The sequence below is a fragment of the Callospermophilus lateralis genome, chromosome 2 (genome assembly GCF_048772815.1).
Source record: "Callospermophilus lateralis isolate mCalLat2 chromosome 2, mCalLat2.hap1, whole genome shotgun sequence".
In the NCBI taxonomy this organism is placed as follows: domain Eukaryota; kingdom Metazoa; phylum Chordata; class Mammalia; order Rodentia; family Sciuridae; genus Callospermophilus; species Callospermophilus lateralis.
This window is the reverse complement of record NC_135306.1, coordinates 207,048,149-207,067,971: the sequence shown is the minus strand read 5'-3', so window position 1 is coordinate 207,067,971 and position 19,823 is coordinate 207,048,149. Positions and strand designations below refer to the sequence as shown.

At 41.1% G+C, this 19,823-nt stretch overlaps 1 protein-coding gene and 1 pseudogene across 18 annotated transcripts in view; one reads left to right on the top strand and one right to left on the bottom strand.

The window, feature by feature from the left end:
- Ppp6r3 (protein phosphatase 6 regulatory subunit 3) overlaps positions 1-19,823 on the bottom strand; it is a 134,868-nt gene extending 115,045 nt beyond the window's left edge. For 10 of the 18 annotated variants that reach the window (XM_076847728.2, XM_076847729.2, XM_076847730.2 and 7 more), the window contains exons 1-2: positions 19,723-19,823; positions 7,066-7,112 (exon numbers count right to left, since the gene is read on the bottom strand). The gene's annotated coding sequence lies outside the window, so the exon portion shown is untranslated. Of the gene's footprint in view, positions 1-7,001; positions 7,020-7,065; positions 7,113-19,722 lie in introns of those variants that run through there. The other 8 variants (XM_076847717.2, XM_076847711.2, XM_076847710.2 and 5 more) reach the window with 2 other exon arrangements.
- Positions 4,897-4,996, top strand: LOC143393175 (U6 spliceosomal RNA; annotated as a pseudogene).

Here is a 19,823-nt window from a genome sequence, read left to right as displayed (position 1 = left end):
AATGTACTACAATGGTGAATACATGTCATTAACATATTTGTAAAAATCCACTCTTGAGTGATCCTGTAATACCAGCAACTCAGAAGGTTGAGGCAGGAGTATTGAAAGTCTGAGGTCAGGCTAGGCAACTTAGAGAGACCCTATTTTAAAGTAAAAAAGACTGGGGCCAGGCTCAGCGGTGCACACCTGTAGACCTAGTAGCTCAGGAAACTTGAGACAGGAGAATCTTGAGTTCAAAGCCAGCCTCAGCAATTCAGTGAGGCCCTCAGCAACTCGGCAAGACCCTATCTCTAAATAAAATACCAAAAAAAGGGGGGTAGGGGCTGAGGAAGCCAGGCGCAGAAGTAATCCCAGAGGCTGAGGCAGGAAAATCATGAGTTCAAAGCCAACCTCAGCAAAAGCAAGGTGCTAGGCAGCCTCAGTGAGACCCTGTCTCTAAATAAAATACAAAAATAGGGCTGGGGGTATTGCCCAAGTTCAATTCCGGGTACCACCCACCACCAAAAAGATAAACTATGGACAATAATGTTATCAACGTAGGTTCATCAATTGGAAGAAATGTACCATTCTCATGAAGGATGTTGATATGAGGGGATGTTATAAGAATATGTATGGCAACTCTCTGCACTTCCTGTTCAGTTTTACTGTAAAACTAAAATTGGTCTAAGAAACAGTTCATTTTAAAATGGTTTAAAATGTAAATTTTGTTATATATTTAATGACAATTTTAAAAAAGACTTGCTAAAGACTGACCATTTATAATAGCACTTAAAATCGATGTCAATCTCATTTCAGGAGGGAGAAAGAAAAGCTTTCTGAGAAAAGTTTTCTCCCCACTGCTTCAACAGTTGTATTTTAAATGCAAGGACAAAAACCAAAAGAACTCAGCTAATAACAGTATTTTACTTCTACACTAAACAGTGTAGTTTTAAAGGATTCTAAAAACAAATAATTTTTTATATCAAACTAAAAGCAAGTAAAATTGCTGGTGATAACAACAAAAATCTAAAGCTCACTAATATGGGAAAGGCTATATGTACACTCAGTATACAAAAAAAAGAATGAAGTAGATCAATATATAACATATTGGACACAGTTATTTTTATAAAACACACATAACCAGCACTACATTTTTCCTATAAGCAGATATACCTATAAGCATGCAAAAATGTGTTTTAAATTAGTATCAGCAAAAGATGGGAAATGAACCAGGAAAAGGTGATCAGAAGAGATTTTAGCTTTCTGTTTTTTCCCCCAAAATAAATTTATCACCTAGTACTTGAGTAAGTTTCTTAAAAGCTACAACTTTCTGTCCCAAACAGAAAAAGGACAATGAAATAAAAAATAAAATTTCACAGTATCCTACAACTCAAGATTTCACAGCCAAAGCCATAAAAAGCTATATTCATTATTTATTATACAGTCATTTTGGCCTTTACCAGCAATTCTGTGACAATTTATGACTGACACTAGAATACCTAGGGGGGAAAACACAAAGGTCACAAATTCAAATTATGCAAAGTTATTTTTTATAGGAAAAGGTGAACTTCAATACCATTCCTATTTTTTGCATATAGAGAAAGTAGTGTTTCTCTTAACCACCATGGCTAAACTGCCTCCCTTCCTGAGGCTGCTGCTCTATCTTTTAAGATGAAGATGATGGAGGAGGAGGGAGAGGAGAAGAGGGAAGGCAGGAAACAAAAAAGAGGAATATCCTACACACATCTTAAAGGAATAAAGAGTTAAAAAAAATAACATGTAAAGAATCAAGCACAAACGACAGCTTACTAGCAGGCATTCCCAAGCAAAACAGAACTAACATTTACCAGATCTGAAGGGTAGGTTAAGTGAGCAATGATAGGCTGCAGGTTTAAACTAAACATAAGACACTTAACTAGTGTTCCAATGTGGATATGAGGTACTCAAAAGCTCCTGTTAGTGCACTTATACTCACAGGTGAAATGATTGGATTATGAGAGCAGTAACCTATCAGTCCATTCCAGTCTGAATGGACTGACTGGGTGGTCATTGTAGGCAGGTGGGGAATGGGTGAAGGAGGTCCGTCATTAGGGGTATAACCCGTCACACACATCCCCATGTCTGCTTCCTTGCTGCCATGAGCTAATAAGAAGCCTTCTTCCTCATGATGCTTCCTTCTGTCCCCATGATGCTCTGCCTCAGCTTGATTCCAGAGCAATGGAGGTGGCATCTATGGACAGGACCTCTGAAACCTTGAGCCCCTAAACACTTTCCCTCCTCTAAGTTGCTCTTGTCAGTTATTTTGGTCACAGTGATACAAAAGCTAACTAAAACTAGCAACTAATGTCAAGAAGGGAAAAACTATTCCTGATAGCATGGTAAACGCAGGAATGGCCCTCTCTGATTTTATCAAGGGGTAGACACAAACATGCCCAGCAATGTTTGTTTTTAATCCTCCCTCTCTAACCCATATCTTCTATAATCCATTCTCATTCTTTCCTCTTCCACCCTGAAAGATTATTAAACTCTGCTTTTCAAAGTCTGGTGAAAAAAGTTATGCCGCCTATGTATTTCAAAATCCTTGGCTCCACTGGAAGATACTAAGTCAGGATCAAAGCAGCTCATACCAGCACCAACCCTTACCCCTCCTCAAGGAAAGTTATGGCAGAAGCAGGGTGGCACCAGAACTTACAGGGCCTGCTGCCAACTGTCACCAAATGAGTTCTACCACTAGCCCCAATCTGCACACCTTTAGGTCCCTCAATGGAGCTTCTGTTCCTGATTCGCCTCCTTTTAACTTACTAGTCAAAGTTAAGACTGTTTTTTTTTTTTAATTTCTTAGTTGTCAATGGATTTTATTTATTTACATTCAGTGCTGAGAATTGAACCCAGTGCCTCACACATGCTAGACAAGTACTCTACCACTGAGCCACAACCCCAGCCCTAAAAAAAGTCTTTCTTATAAGACAGTCCTTTCCACCCCCTTCACACTCTTCTTTTCTGAATTTCCTCAAAATCAACTGGACTCATAATCTATGTTGACATGCATCCCCTTTCCACATTGTTTTTGGTATTCTGTACTTGGCTGGAGTCCATATATAAAGGTCATATTAATGTTTTCTAGTAATCAAAAGATCCCATTTCAAAACAGTAATTATCCTTGAAATTTTTCCTATTTTTGGAAATAAAAATGTGCTAACTAATGTAAAAGAGTAGAAAATCGAAGAAAGGGGCTCAGTGGCAGAGCATTTGCCTAGCAAACGTGAGGCACTGAGTTTAATCCTTAGCACCACATAAAAATAAATAAAAAGAAAATCTAAGAAATTCTTCATCAACACAGGAACAATTCATATTAAAGGAAACATTCATATTTGCTAGCTTTTAACAAAATGAAAATCCTCTATTATTGTTTTTAAAGTTTCTTAAATACTGATACTTATTTAAAACATCTATCTGGTACTTGGTAACTCAGAGATAGCGTGACTCCAAAAGAGTAATCCAAACTGGCAGATAACACCAGCAACCTAAAAATAATAAACATATCTGCTAGCCTGGTCAGCATGAGAAGCACTCTGGGCAGACATCTTAAAACCCTGGATAAGGCCGGACACAGTGGTGCATGCCTGTAATCCAAGGACCTCAAAAGGCTGAGGCAGGAGGATCACAAGTTCAAGGTCAGCCTGGGCAATTTACCAAGGTCCTGTCTCAAAATAAAAAGGGCTAGGGATGTAACTCAGTGATGGAGCACCCCTGGGTTCAATCCTCATATCTATCTCTCTCTCTCTCTCTCTCTCTCTCTCTCTCTCTCTCTCTCTGGTTCAATCCTCATATCTATCTATCTATCTATCTCTCTCTCTCTCTCTCTCTCTCTCTCTCTCACACACACACAAACACACACACACACACACACACACAAACACAATAAGATATTAAAGTGTTTCTTGAAATGCAAACCTGGACTGAGGGGCTGGAGTTTGTGGCTCAGTGGTAGAGCACTTGCTAGCATGTGTGAGGCACTAGGTTCGATCCTTAGCACCACATATAAATAAACGTATAAAATAAAGGCCCATCAACATCTTTAAAAAAAATATTAAAAAGAAAAAACTGGAATGATAAAAACAAGGAGAAAATTCTTAGTCACCTCCATCCTTATCCCAGAAGGTTCACTAGAAGCAAAGCTTCATGAAGGCATGGAGTACTGTCCATTTTATTCTTTGATAAATATTAAATATCCAGACAGTATTTTGTCCATAACAGGAGCTCAATAAATACTTGTTGAACACTGATAAAACTGTAGCTAGGATGTTTCTGTTGAACTGGAACATGATAAACTGTGACCACAATCTCAAAAATAAAAGAGGAAATAAGCTTCCAGAAACAAACAAAAACCAGGCCAGAAAGTACGAAAACACTAGTATTACCTGTAGAATATATGGTCTATATTGTTGAAACAACACATTATAAGAAGTATACTTACAGAATAAGAGACCACCAATAAAGAACAAGCAGACTTGGTGAAGAATTCGAATTTATCAAAAATTTAAAAATCCGATGGAGCCAGGCACGGCGGTATATGCCTGTAATCCCAGCACCTTGGGAAGCTGAGGCAGAAGGATTCTAAGTTCAGCCTCAGCAACTTAGTGAAGCCTTAAGCAACTTAGCAAGACCCTGTCTCAAAATAATACACAAAAACAGCTGGGAATATAGCTCAAGGTAAAATTCCCCTGGATTCCATCCATAGTACCAATAAAAGGTGTAATGAATGAAAGAATGAAATTAAACTTGGTCAATTGATAAAATACAAATTGGACAGAGCTGAAAAGAGAATTGTTAAAACCAAAGATGGAGTTGGAAAAAAATGCCCTTGAAGATAACATGGAAAGATGAAACAATGAAAAACGTTAAAAACAGCATAGAGTGCTCACTTCAGCAGCACATATACTAAAATTGGAATGATACAGAGAAGATCAGCATGTGCAAGGATGACATGGAAATTTGTGAAGCATTCCATATTAAAAAAATTTAATTTTTTTAAATAAAGCATAGAAGATGAAGTGAGAAGGTACAAGAAAGTTCTAAACAGTACCAGCAAAAGGTAACTGAAAAAGCTGGAGAGACAACATCAAAACAATATACAGCTGAAAATTTTTTTTTAATTGAAGAAATGTACCAATCCTCAGGCAGAGGAAGTGTAAGAAATAAAAATCTTTTTGTAAATAATTCTTAGTGAAATTGAGGAAGAGAGAGCAAAGTTTTAAAATGGGAAACCACTTAGAAAGTAGGTATTACCTACAGAGGAAAAACTGACAACTAACTTCTAAATGATCTCAACAGCAACAATGGAAAAAGAAACACCACCAAAGTGCTAAGGGAAACACTCCTCCATCAGAAATCAGATATCAGGAAACACCGACTTTCAAGAATGATAATTTAAAAAGGCCTAATTTGTGGGATTTTAAGTGCACCAATGAAAACAGGCCAATAATAGAAAACAAATTGGGACCTGGTGTAAGTGTAAAGTATGCTAAGATTCTTACAATGGTAAAGATATTAGATAACTCTAGGTTCTAAATCTAAAATATCTAAGATTACCATCAAACGTAGTATATAATTTAAGGGGGAAAAAAATCCCACAATACATAAAGTAAGATAAGAAAAACAGAAAAAAAAAGTCATGTTAGTACAATATAAGAAAGTACAACATAAGAAAATAGAAATAAATCAAATATTTCAATCCCAAATAATGTAAATGCAGTAACTCACCAATTTAGAATCAATTTACAAACCACAATACAGTTACTTTCAAGGGCACATCTTAAAAGTTAAGGTCACAAAACAAACACTTGAAAGCAAAAGGTCAGAAAAAGATATTTTAAGCAAACACTAACCAATCAAGTCACCTGGTATAGCAATGTGGTATCTGACAAAATTCACCCTAAGGAAAAAAACATGCTCAGAGACAAAGATTTACAGAATGACCAACTGTAAGTCACTGGTAATTCAAAAATTCTAAACTTATAGAAGCAAAGCAAAAACTGAGAACTACAGGAATCTGACAAATCTTCCACCATACCAAGTAATTTAACAACCCCTCCAGTGCATAACTAATAGAACAAGCAGGCAAAACTAGTTAAGGATATTATTGTCAATGTGAAGTCAATGAATGTGTTTCATCTGGTAGACATGAAAAACCGTCACCTTAAAACCTGAAACATTCTTTTAAACACAGGCAGAATATTGAAGAAAATCTATCACAAACCAAGTACTGAAACAAACCTCAACTAACTTCAAAGAATCAAAATCAACATTAGACACATCTTAACACAAAGTAAGTTAGCAATCAATAACAAAGACTGAGGGGCCAGGGTCCTGGCTCAGTGGTAGAGCACTTGCCTAGCACATGTGAGGCACTGGGTTCGATCCCAGCACCACATAAAAATAAAAACAAGGTATAAAAAAATTACAAGGATTAAAAAAAAAACAAAGAAGAACTCATAACAGAAATCATGAACACATTCCCACCTAAAAGATAAAATTCTACATAGCAAAACTTATGAACCACAGCTAAAAGTGGTACTTAAAAGGAAATCACTACTTTATTCAAATATGGGTGACATATAAGTATATAAAAGCACATACAAAGGCTAAAAATTAATCATCTAAACATTATTTTTAAGTTAAATAGTACAGGGCATGGTGGAGCAAGCCTGGGGAGGATAAGGCAGGAGGATGACAAGGTTGAGGCCAGCCTAGGAAACTTAGCCAGACAATCTCAAACTTTTAAAAATAAAATAAAAAGAACGGAGGATATAGCTCAGTGGTAGAGCATCTGAGGTCAAATCCTAGTTCAAAAAACAACAACAAAAAATCTTGTTTTGTGACAGTTTCCCTAAATTGCTAAGACAGACCTTGATCTTATTGATCCCCTTGCCTCAGCCTCCCAAACTGCTGGGATTACAGGCATGCACCACTACCATGACTAACTTTTATCATTCTTAACTTGTTAAAGAAAAAGTACCCACACATTTAATTGTGAAAAATGAAACCATTTTCTTTGAAACTGCTGACAATGGTGCCTGCCATTACCATGTATGTTCTCCACTGTGATGGCTGTCCCAAGCAGCGCAGCAGGCCTAGAATGCAAGATCATTTACAGTTAAGGATTACTGAGAAAGAAAAAAAAAATGTTATTATTAAAAAATGAGATGAGTATCTACATAAAAACCCTAAAAGAGCCCAAAGGCCATTTATTACATTGAGGAAGTTACTGCATGTAAAAGCAAATATAAGTCAACTATACTTACATTTCCCAGCAAAAAGAAAATTTAACTTTTAAAAACATTATTTACAATAGCACAAAAGCTATAACATACCCAAAGAATAAATCTAACAAAAGATGTGTAAGGGTTAGGCATGGTGACAGAGACCTATAATCCCGGCTGAGGTAGGATTGTAATTTGAGGCCAATTTAGGCAATTTAACAAGACTCAGTTTCAAAATAAAAAAATAAAAAGAGATGGGCATGGAGCTCACTGACAGAGCACCCCTGAGTTCAATCCCCAGTACCCCCCTCCCAAACATACACAAAAGCATTAAGAAAAAAAGATGTGCACAACTTGGAGGGGGAAAAAAACATAAAACTTTAAAAAAATAACTAGATAACCAGGTGTGGTGGTATATGCCTGTAATCCCAACTGCTCGGGAGGCTGAGATAGGAGGATTTCGAGTTCAAAACCAGCCTCAGCAATAGCAAGGCGCTAAGCAATTCAGTGAGACCCTGTCTCTAAATAAAATACAAAATAGGGCTGGGGATGTGGCTCAGTGATTGACTGCCCCTGAGTTCAATCCCCGGTACCACCCCCCATCAAAAAATAAAAAATAATAAAAAACAACAAGCTATAAATAAAAAATCGGTTTACTCATCTATCTCAGTTGAAGGAAGGTTAGAAAGAGGACTAAAAGGACCCAATTCCTTTTGTACTTTTATATTCTACGCTTTTAATAAACATCATCTTTTAAAATCCTATAAATACAGTAAAAATAAGCCTCAAAATGGGAAAAGGTATTTGTCGCACAAATAATTAATAAAAATCAATCATAATACTTAAGAATTATTACAATTAAGAAAAACTACACAAACAATAGTGTGAGAGGGCAGACATTTCACAAAAACAAAAACACAAATAGCCGGGGCTGGGGTTGTGGCTCATCAGTAGAGTGCTCACCTAGCAGTAGAGTGCTCACCAGCGCCTGTGAGGCGCTGGATTCAATCTTCAGCACCACATAAAAATAAATAAATAAAAGGTATTGTGTCCAGCTACAATTAAAAAAAACTAAAAATATATTTTAAAAAATTCAAATAGCCAGGAAAAATACAAGATGCTGCTCAACTTTATTAATAATCAGAGAAAAGATAAAAATAAAATGTGCAAAGTATATGGGCAGTTTTTTCTCCAAGGATATGAAATTAACCTGTATATAAACTTTTCAGATACCTATAATCCCAGCACATACTTATAATCCCAGAGATTTGGGAGGCTCAGCAGAAGGAACCCAAGTTCGAGGCCAGCCTTGGCAACTTAACAAGACTGTCTCAAAACGAAATTAAAAAGGCTGGAGAAGTAGCTCAGAGTACTTTCCCAGCATGCAGAAACCCTTGGATTCAATTCCCAGTACCACAAAAAATACAACCAAATTGTCAAGTATGAAACAGTCTGTATGAAACAATCCTCAGCATCATATAAAAAACAAGTAAATAAAACAAAGGTATTTTGTCCATCTACAACTTTAAAAAAAAAAAAAAGTCTGACAATCCAAGAGCTGGTAGAACTGTACATGAGCACTGTTGGCAGTGGAATCCCACACAACTGCTTAGAGAAACAAGCTGCATCATCTCCTAAACAAAATGGAAGGGGTAGATACCCCACTACTCTGCAATTCTCTCCAAAGCCTACAACCTGGAGAGGTACTTTAGCAATTGTTGACAGCAGCCTTCTCCCTCACTGGAAACAATCCTATTTGCCAATGACAAGATGGCAAATAAAATGAGACCCTGTCAGCCTCAAATATAACACAAAAGTGGAAAGGAATAAACTGCAGTTCTATTTGTCACTGTGGACAAACTTCACATCTAAGGCCCTCTCTTCCCACCCTTCCCTTGCTTTGCCATTCTTGCTTGGAAAACCACAACCCCATAAATGAAGAACCACATGCTGGGCTTCCAGGGAAACAGAGCTGTGCTGTCTTGCTTTTCAACTCGGGGCCACTCTGCTCAGGCAGGTCACCTACCCACCTTACCTGCTAACCCATTCCTGCTACTGTTGTTTTGGTACTGGGGACAAAACCCAGGGATGCTTTACCACTGAGCCACATCATCAGGTTTTTTGGGTTTGTTTTGTTTTATTTTTTAAATTTGAGACAGGGTCTTGCTACATTGCTGACGTTGGCCTCCAACTTATGACCTCATGCCTCAGCCTCCTAAACTGTTGGGATGACAGAGGTGCACCACCAGGCCTGGTTCCCATTCACATCTTTTCTATCCCCACTCTCCTCATTCTCAGGCTCACTCCAACTCCCCCTCATCCTCACTGAGTGGCGAGAATTTTTTCCAGACTTTCACTGAGAGGAAAAAAACAAAACAGGAAAGAAAATGCCCCTGCACTCCACTGCTCCACCGCCCCGCATCTGCTTTCCCTTCTCTCACATAGAAACCCATGGACACCAACTCTCTACATGGGCCGGCAGTCTAGTCCCTGATGTCTTCTCAAGACCCAGACTCCAGCAAGTGTCACCTTTCCTACTTCATTTCCCACCAAAATGACAAAACCCTGTGGTTTCTCCCATCACAACAAAACCTAGTCTCCCCTCATCCCTGTGACAACCCCCCTTGACAGAACAGTGTCTGCAGTCCTCCTCTCTCCATCCCCGACTTCAGGCCTTCTTGCGCTGCCTGGGAAGGCTCTCATGGTCATCCTTAACTTCCCTGCCACCAATGCCAGGGTGAAGCCAGATTTAAAATTAGGCAGTCAGGTAGTTAGGTAAATTGGGTCTAATATTGAGTGAAATCTAAAATGGAGGCCATGTTGAAAATGAATTTCAGGAAAAGTTGAGCAACTCTTGGAATATTAATGAAGTCCAGGAAACAGCCCCCAACAGATTTGAAGATAGCCCATCCCAAAGAAATGTTAATGAATAGCAAACTTGAAGATGCTGACTCGGAAGTGCCCAGATTACTTCTTTGGCCCACCTGTGTCCCAACCCTTCACCCTTCGGGCCTTCCCACCTACATTCCATCACCGAAAACTATAAAAAGGGGAACACATCCACCCTTCAACGGATTCCATCTCTTGGGTCCCCTTCTTCCTCCTGGAGAAGTCTTTTCTGCTGTCCTTTAATAAACTTCTAATTTTCCACTCTGACCTTGCCCCGGCGTGCTTCTCTGGTGTTATTCTTCAACACTGGGGAAGCGGTAACAAGGGGACAAATCTTAGCCCTCACCACACTGGACCTTAGGGCAGTAGCATCTAGCACAGATTCCCACTTCTCTGGGGACTCTTCCCCAGGCTTCACTGCTGCCACACTTGCCTGGTTCCTCCTACTTCCAAGGTTGCTCTTTCTGGGCACTCCTTTCCTCGGCACCCTGGCTCAGCCTCAAGACTGCAGCGTCATCTAAACATGGAAGATTCATGTTGCTATCAGCAGTCCAGAACCCTCCCCTGAACTCCAGAGACCTTCATCCTACACATCTCCAGCCTGCTCTCTAAAAGCTTTACAAACTATACAGGTCCAAAACTCAACTCCTGGGGTTGGGATTATGGCTCAATAGTAAAGCGCTTGCCTAGCATGTGTGAGGCACTGGGTTTGATTCTCAGCACCACATATAAATAAATAAAGGTCCATCAACAACTAATAAAATATTTAAATAAAAGAAAAAAGAAAAAAAAAAACCCAACTCCTGATCTTACTTCCAAAACCTGCTCTTCCAAAAGTCTTCTTCACAAATGGCAACTCCCACTGTGAGCAAAAATTCCTGGTATCATCCTTCACTTCTCTCTCACACCCACACCCAATCTGCCAGCAAATCCTGTCTGCTCTCCCTTCAAGAAGGATCCAAAATCCAACCACTTCACACTACCCCCTTCCCCTTCAGTCCAAGCTGCCATGAACGCTCTGCTGGATCAGTGCCACAGCCTCTAGCCTCCTTCCAGCAGTACAGGGACAGCTATTCTTAACACAGCTACAGGGGGACCTTTAAGAAACCATACCATGTCACACTTCTGCTCAAAACTCTGACTTCCCCTCTCAAAGAAAATAACAAAATCTTTACAAAGGCCTAGGCCTGGAGACCCACCCTACCAGCCTGTGGGCACTTGCCTCCAGGCACACTGGCCTCCTAGAGCCCCTCCAACAAATTATCCTCTGCCTGTAAAGCTGCCTCCACCGTGGGCCCAGGGCTTGAACCCTCACCTCTACACAGGACCTCTTCTCAGCAAGGCCTACCTGATCACTGCATTTCATCTGCAAACAGCCCACTCACCCACTTCCCTTGCTTTACTTCTCTTCCCTACTTCTATCACCAGATAGCAACTGAACCTTCCACTCACCTGTTAATTGTCTTTCTCCCACTAAAATGAAAGCTCCAGCTTCTGTCTGCTTTTCTCACTGCTAACATACCCAGCACTAGAACAGTACCCAAGACACAGTACTCAAACAACTGAATGTATGGATCCCAAAAACAATGTTGAAAAGGAAAAAAGTCACAGAACAAAGTGACTCACTATGTATAGTTTAACAGGAGGCAAAACTTATTAAACAAAGGTACACTCATAGACGACACCACCATAAAAGTAAAGCCTTAAAAATAAAATGCCTTAAGGAGCTCAGAAAGAGGAAGGCAGACAAGAAAGTGGCACAGGGAACCAAAGGCAGTGACGACATTCTATTTCTTAATCTAGTCAGTGGGTACACAATTGTCAGTTTTAATTTTTAAGAATATCTGCATACAATATATATTCCTTGAATATATTATCTCACTAAATATTCAAATTTTTGAAAAAGGTTAGAATGAGTACTGGAAAACTATGGGCCACAGACAAATCCAGCCCACCACCTATTTAGATTGTGAGGTTCCACAGGAAGATGGCTACCTTCCTCAGTTTACACACTGGCTGTGCTGCTTTCACACACACAGCCCACCCAGGAGCTGCACAGACTATTTGGCCTGCAAAGCCTCAAATATTTACCAACTGGCCCTTTGCAGAAAAAATCTGCAGATCTCAATAGAACTATTTGGTCACAGTATGGAATGTGTAAGGATACTAAGAACAAAATCAAAAGGGCTCAATCATCTGCTAACATACTGACTGATCTTTCAAGGCACATATGACCATGGCATGCTGAAAAAACATTCTATATAACATGTGACTTCACAGCAAAGAGTTATTTGTACAATATCCAAGGTGCCAGAAATATATACATACATGTGAAATAAAACATGTATATAACATAATCATTTGAAGGAAAAAAAACCTTGCACATAAATGTTCACTCCAAAACCTCCCTCCACCAAAATCGCCATTACCCTGTACTTCCCCAGAGCAACTAGTTAGCCCTCAAAGTTTCTCTATGATCCATAATATTCCATGTCTCTCCTTCAGAACTTAAAGCTACATCCCCAAGCATTTTGCTTTTTTGAGACAGGGAATTGCTGATTTGCTGAGACTGGCCTAATCTTGTGATCCTCCTGCCTCAGCTTCCCAATTTGCTGGGATTACAGGCCATATGCCACCACAGTGGCTGTAACCCGGGCACTCCTGACTACCAAAATATATTTGGAATTAAGAACAGAGACATGGTAGTACCTTAGCAGCAAAATATTATGCCTCTGATAGATGCCAAATGCATGACTGTTGAATCCACCTACAGTTATGCAATGAAGCAAGGATAAGAAATCCACAATGGGAAAAGAGATCATTCCAGAGTGAAGGGGCAGGAGTCTCACTCACAAACGACAGGCAAATGAGACCTGCTCATGGTCCAAAGTCAGTAGAAACCCTTGGTATCTCTATGTCAACAAAACAAAACCAGGAGTCACTATCCCCTCATCCACCACATAAAGACAACTGACAAGAACTACCATCAAAAGAAAAGCAATTAGGAATTAACCATGTGTTCTTAACTCTCAGTGATACACAGCTGTGACTTCACTCTTGCAACACAAACTGTGGTCTTGTGCAGCAGTACACACCTAAGGGATCACCTAAATACTGTGATTTCTGCTGTCTCCGAGTCTATTCTTCAGCATGACATAAATTTTCCAAGTATCCATGATCTTTTAAGTTCTGTTCCTTAGCAACGTTCCTCCTACCACTGCCCTCATCTAGGGACTGAAGGCCTAGCCAAAGTCATCAGGCAAGGTCCACCTACTAGGCCACAGTAGAGCGTGCTTTAGTGTTACCTGTCCTGATTAGTCTCAGATGCCATGTGTTCTCAGGCAAGCTCTCCTTTCCCCTCTTCTCACAGTATGTCTCTGCTACCAGTACTCTTGCTAAGATTTACCTCCGGGTACAGGGAACCCAAAGCTCCAACTAGCAATGCACTCAGCTTTCTCCAAGTCTGACTCAGCATTCAGTCACACTCTTATTTATGAAGCCTTTTAATTCTGCTAACATTCTAAAACCAAATCTTTCACTCATCTTTCCTGTGAGGACAAATTTCATGGCAGTTGACTTCTAAGGTACAAGAAGCACTGAAAAGTACAACATCAGCGCCTCCTTACATCGGATGTTCAGAACCTATCAAACCTTATTTGTATAAATTCAGTCAAATGTATTATCTTCACTGATACTTCTAAAACAGGTCAATACTAGCCAACTATGACAAGTAAGGCTGGACACAGTGGCACAAGCCTACAAGCCCAGCAGCTCTGGAGGCTTAGGGAGGAGGGTCCCGGGCCTCAGCAACTTAGCAAGGCTCTAGGCAATTCAGCAGAGACTCTGTCTCTCAATAAAATATAAAAAGGGATGGGGACATGGCTCAGGGGTTGAGCGCTGGTAGGTTCAATCCCAGACACACACACACACACACACACACACACACACACACAAACAAACACACACAGGCAGTCAACAGCCTCTATTCTTTGCCAATTCCTTAACATAAAATGTCCCAGTTAGGCATAATAATAAGAAGTCTTCACCATCTAACCAATCTAACTGTAATCCAGATGTCAGTCTGTAATCCTTCAAACCCTGCATTAAACTGGTTATCAATCTATCTAGTAGCTATCTCTCTCCCAGTGAAGAAAAATAAAGGAGAGGGAATGAGAGTAAAAGAAAAGGGCTTCCAATACAATAGAATCTAAGGCAAAGTCAAAGGGCACAAAAACAATTGCCAGTCAGCCCAGATCCACACTGCAACAGGGAAAAAACCCATCCCCACACCCAGCACTATGCATTTCAGGATGTTCAAGATGTTTAGCAAGAACCTTGAAGCCTTCTGATGGCTCCAGAATCACACAGTCACCACTGTTTCAAATCTGATCTCTGGACAACTTATATGAAGCAATAAACTTAGACCCTATTTTTCATTACCAAGCAGCTTCACCAGCATGGAAGTAAATCTATTCTTCTATCATTTTTTATAACTTTCTTTTATTTATTTATATTTGTATGTGGTGCTGAAGATCAAACCCAGCGCCTCACAAATGCTAGACAAGCACTCTACCACTGAGCCTCAACCCCAGGCCTGGAATGGCATTTTTTAAGACACCAAACCAAGTCGAAGTTACCACTTAGTACAAATGAAAAAGGGGGGAGGGGCAAGTATTTTATTATTTTGCCAGATTTCTAGCAATCTCAACTACCCGAAGTTTAATGAAATTAGCCAACCAATCAATAAACAGAATCTCTTTTCCATGTGGCCCTAGAGTCTTTCACTGAGAGCAACTAACACTCTCAGTGTTAGGGAAGACTTGTTCCAGCAACTCCCATTCTTGGAGCCAATAAATACCAGCATCTGAGGATGCTCCAGTCCCTTATGTAAAATGCCAGTGTTTACATATAACCTCATACCTTCCTGAATGCTTTTAAGTCATCTCTAGGTTATTTATAACTAATACAAAAGAAATGCTATATGAATAGTTGTCATACTATATTGCTTAGGGAATAACAAGAATTAAGAATCCGTACACATTCAGTTCAGATACAACCATCCTAGGCCTAACCCTAGAGGAAACAAGAGATACCCAAAACCAATGCTCAAACAAGTGTTGGAGAAAAATTGAAGATGAGCAAAGTGACTAGTGGCTACACTTCATTCACATGGATTCGGTGAAGTTTCATGCCTGTGGCAAATTTAAGATTGGTTTTTGGGGACTGGAGATGTGGCTCAAGTGGTAGCGCGCTCTCCTGGCATGTGCGGGGCACTGGGTTCAATCCTCAGCAACACATAAAAATAAAATAAAGATATTGTGTCCACCTAAAAATAAAAAATAAAAAATAAATTTAAAAGATTTGGTTTTTTGGAACTCTCTGGAATTTATTTTAACTGTTTTCAATCCACAGCTGGTTGAGCCCACACATGTGGACCTGAGGATGCAAAACTCGGAGATACTGAGTGCCAACTACATAATCCTAAAAAACTTTGGAAATGGTCTACTTTGTAATTGTGTGCCTCTCCCCCAAGACTGCAAGTCCTTAAGGGCTTGTTTATCAGTGAACCCCTCTGGCAGAGTAAGGGCTCAATTTACTGGATGATCAAAAAGATGAAGATTAGAAGTATATGAAGTCAACATATACTTGTAGTTCAACACAGACAACAGGCCAAACTTCACAATGAAAAATCAGAAAGTGCCTCCATCGGTTGGGGGTGTGGCTCAGCTGGTGATGCGCTTTCTTAGCAATGCTTAAGGCCAAGCTCCATCCCCAGAAAAAAAGGAAGGGTGGACTCCATGACCTTGTCTTTTATATATCCAAATTATATGTCCAAATATTAACAATTTAGCATAGCTTGTATAGTTTTCATCCTAAATTCTTCCTTTCAGCAAGCTAGTAAATCTAAATTTTAAGTATGGCAAGAAAATAATCTCTGCTCCTCTCTCTACTACTGCACTTCATCTCCCCAGGAGGAAAAAAAAAAATCCTCCTTCTGGGTCAGAGTCCAGTTTCTTTATTAACCAGCACAGTCACTGTGTTAAAGGTTAAGCTTACTTATTGTATATCCCTCTCTCCCTCAAAGAGCAAAACTGGCAAACTGATCCAGGGATAACTCTCTGGGGAAAGGTATTTAAAAAAAAAAAAAAAAAGTTGGATTTGGGATCTAGAAACAGACCTGACAGCTGAGTGACAAGATGAGGATAACAGACACAAAACTCATGGGGCTGGAATTGTGGCTCAGTGGCAGAGCAATTGTCTAGCATGTGTAAGGCACTGGGTTCAATCCTTAGCACGCCATATATATAAATAAAAAATAAAGGTACATCAATAACTAAAAAATATGAAAAAAAAAGATATGAAACTCAAAAATTTTAGTAGCATAAGGTTATCCAGAATAAGAGCAAGCCCTAACCTGACAGTTCTGCTAAATTCAGCATAATATGGTAATATGTTTTCAAGAGTAAAAAAACAAAAAGTTTCAAAATTATTTTAAAATCAATTCATCTAATATTTAATTTAAAATCCATTCTTCAGGCACCTCAAAAAGTATGTATGTACACCATCTCTCTCCACAACTAAACAACCTCCAAGGCAGGATCTAGGTACTCCAAAGACAGAGCTCACAGATCACCCAAAGGATCAGGTATCTCACAGTACCTCAACTCTATGGTATAGAACAGTGGTTGTAAAACCAGTCAGCAGTTCCGTATTGTCTAGGAAGCTTTTTAAAACTAGGTTCTCAGGCAGGGGCAGGGGCTGGGGCTCAGTGATTGAGTGCTCGCCTAGCATGCATGAGACACTGAGTTCGATTCTCAACACCACATTAAAATAAAGATATTGTGTCCACTTAACTAAAAAATAAATATTTTAAATAAATAAATAAATAATAAAACTAAGTTTTCGATCCTTCCACAAATTTCCAGAGGTGAAGTCCAGTATCCATGGTCATAAAATGTCCCAAATGATTCTATCCCAGACAAGTCCATCATCTTTCTAGGGTTTTTCAATCTCAACACTACCAAGGTTGGGATTGGATAATTCTGTTGGAGAGAGGGTGTCCTAGCACTGTAGGATGTTTAACAGTAGCTATGGCCTCTACCCTCTAGAAGCACACCAGAGTAGTAACTAAAAATGTCTCCAGACATTCCCAAATGTTTCCTGGGAGGCAAAAATCACCTGTCCAACTACAGGCCAGTTCTCAGTTCTTCAATTAGTTAACTGAGGCTAATTAACTGGTTTGGTTTGCTATACTTTACATAAAAGCTTATCTTCTAAACTCAAAAATTTTCTTCCTGTCCTTGCATAAATTACACCAGCAAGATGCTCATCTCTACTTAAGACCCACTCTATCAAAATACACTTCCCCAGTGCAACTAAGCAAATCATATCACAATCAACTACCACTAAGGGAAGAGCAAGTACAGTTTCAAGTACCAAGAGCACAGGGCAGGCACTAAAATCCTGAGTTTAGATGACTAAACAAGCAGACCTCTTCGTTAAATATTCTAGACTCCCTGACCAGACAGAGATGCAGAATAGCCTCCAGAGCATACACTCAGAACAAGTTATTTCCTGAACTACAGACCAAATATCCCTCTCCAAAGTGCTTGGGACCAGAAAAGTTTCGGATTTTTTGTTTTTCTGGATTTTGGAGTATTTGCCCAGATTTTATGGGTTAAACATCCCTATTCCAAAAACTGAAACTCCAAAACTTTTTAAGCACCAATAACCCAAAAATGAACAATCAAAAATGCTCTGAAATCCAAAATTTTGAGCCTCAAATCAGTTTCTCAAAGTTTCAGATTTCAGGGCATTTTGGACTTTCACATTAGGGAATGTTCAACCTGTATCTTAGTTGAAATATGCATCTCAATACATAGCAGCTTTCAATTGTCAACAACAACCAGGAAAACACTATGAAACCCTAAAGTTACTGATATGGGGGCCAATCACACTCAGAAGTACATGAAAAATAGTCCAGTTCTTGATGGCTTGTGTTTAACCACCTCTATAGAAAACATTCTTAAGTGCCACCACTTATTACCCCAGTAAAAAAAATTTAATGATTTTTCAACAAGCTGTCTTGTCAAAAAATGGTAACAACTCCTAGTTCATTCCTGCAGTCCAAGTGACCCTTAAACTGCACAGAGCTTTTATTGATTGATTGATTTTGGTGCTGGGGACTGAACCCAGGGCCTTATGCATGCACTCTACCAACTGAGCTATATCCACAGCCTCTACCCAGAGCTTTACAAAGACAGTCACCAAGAATCAGTTCTTAAACACTTAAACATTTAAAAACCAAATTTAAATTAGTAATAAAAACCACTAATTACTGAGCTGATTCTAGTGCCCGGTACAGTTCTACTTGCTTTACATGTACTAACTCATTTACATATATATCCAGACACATGTGTAACATGTGCATTTGTTGGAACACACTTTTGAAATGGACACATTTTTATTCCCACATTACAGAGGAAGCAGAAAGGTTGAGAAACTTGCCCAAGGTCACAGAGCTACAAAGTGATTAGGCCAAGATTTGAACCAGGCGCTGGAACTCCAGATTGAAAAAGCTTCAAGGCACCACTGACAGCGCATATTGGGCTTGCTACTTAAGGCACATTACTGTGGCTGAAACTCTGGAGTCCCTTTCCCACTCGCTGCCAATCGGCAACATGACCTTGAGGGAAAATCGAAGTAAACTTCACTAAACAAAGTGGGGCAACATCAACAAGGGTGCCGCGAGGCCGAAAGAAACTCCCAAGTGCCCCCTCGCGTAAAAGCAAAACAAACAAAGCTGTACCCGTGCCCGCAAAGAACACGTCGAGCACCAGGGACCTGACAGCGAGCCCTGAGGGAGGCCGTCGGGGCCGGGGACACCCGGGGACTCCTTCCGTCCACCACAGCTCAAAGACCAAGTTCGAGCGAGCGGCGGGCTCCAAGTTTGAATGGGCTTCTTTAAGAGGGAGGTCCTCGGGGCCGCGAGGAGGACCACGCCGCGGGCTCCGACTCGCCGGGGCGGCCCGGGGCGGGCCCACCGCGAGCTGCACGTCGGGGCCGGAGCCGCGAGGAGGCCACCCAGACCCCGCGCCAGGCTGCGTGCCGCGCGCTCCCAACCCACGGAAACCCACAAAACTTGTTTCCCGGAGGAGTGCAACAATGGCCCCGGCGACTCGCCGCCTCGCCCGGACGCGCTCCCCAGGCCGCCGGAGCGGCGGCCCGGCGCCGGCTGGTAGGAGGCCGGGCGCAGCGGGCCGAGCGGCGGACGACGCCGCAGGCACGGGCCGGAGTCGGTTCCCGGCGCGCCTCGCCCGGCCGGCGCCCAAGGCCGCGCACGTCACCTCGGCGCGAAGTTCGCCGCCCGGCGTCCCGCCCGGGATCCGGCTGACAGGAGCCGCCGAGGCCGTGGGGAAGGGCTCGGCGCCGCGCCTCCCGGGCCCGCGGAGCCGCGAATTCCGGGGGGGAGGGGAAAGGGGCCGGGACGCTCCCTCCCGCGCCGCCCGGGCCCGGCCGAGGACCCCCCGCCCGCCCACGCGGCTCGCGCACCCCGCGCCACGGCCCCCTCCGCCGTCCCCACCCCCATTACCTGGAGGTGCCCACGACCCGCCGCTAGTTGCGCTCAGGCGGGAAAAGCGCTCACCGACACCATCAGCGCAGCGCCCAAAATGGCGGACGTATCAAGCAGGC